The sequence below is a fragment of the Pseudophryne corroboree genome, chromosome 4 (genome assembly GCF_028390025.1).
Source record: "Pseudophryne corroboree isolate aPseCor3 chromosome 4, aPseCor3.hap2, whole genome shotgun sequence".
NCBI classification, from domain to species: Eukaryota; Metazoa; Chordata; class Amphibia; order Anura; family Myobatrachidae; genus Pseudophryne; species Pseudophryne corroboree.
Genome location: NC_086447.1, coordinates 214,958,586 through 214,959,481, shown reverse-complemented (window position 1 = coordinate 214,959,481; position 896 = coordinate 214,958,586).

Sequence of the window (896 nt, the reverse complement as noted above, 5' to 3'; positions counted from 1 at the left end):
ACAAAGATATTTTAAGCTAAACCTAACTGTAAGCCAAACCCTAACTGCAGCCTAGCCCAAATCAATGGTTATCTAAAGGCACAGGGTGTGCGGTGTACATGGGCCCCTGGGTCCATGGGGGCCCGCACCGCAACCCTGCACCTACGTTCTTTGAGACTTACAGGAGTCCCGTGTTGGTAGCAGCAGCGCTGCACAAATCACTGGTATAATGGTGTGGTGGCCATTTTCCCAGCAATTTTTGCATGCGCACTTAAAAAATCGCCTTGAAAATGCCTTCCGCACCATTTTCCCAGAGACCTGTACATGTGCATTAGACTCTGGCACAGCGTCAAAAACCACTCACTTAACGGCAAGAGAGGAGGGAGCCCAGAGAATGCACACGGGCCCCTTCCTCTCTTAATATGCCCCTGACCAGTGACGGCTCCAGAGGTGGGGCTGCAGCACAGTCCAAAGTGCAAATAGAGGAGCCACACCAACTGCCAGTGAGTCAGTTTGAGATGGCAGTTGGCGGCAGTAGGTGTGGCTCCCTTATTTGAACTTTGGACTGTGCTACGCCTAACTTCAAATCCAAACCCTAAATGAAGCCTAACCCTACTCTCTAAAATCATTGACAATGTCGACATTATGTCAGTGCTGGCGCTATGAATGCTGACATTCTGAACATGTCGACATCCTTAATGTCAACATTCAGGCCATGTCAGCATTATTCTGACAACATTCTGAATGTCAACATAATGACTACATACGCAATGTACTATTTACTCTCACCATTCTGAGGGGAACAGAGAGGACTACATCATTTTATAAAAGTCCGCTGGTGGATGTAGTCAGCATCCCGACAGTCATGATGCCGACAGTCACAATGCCAACAGCAGCATCTGACTGTCAGAATCCCA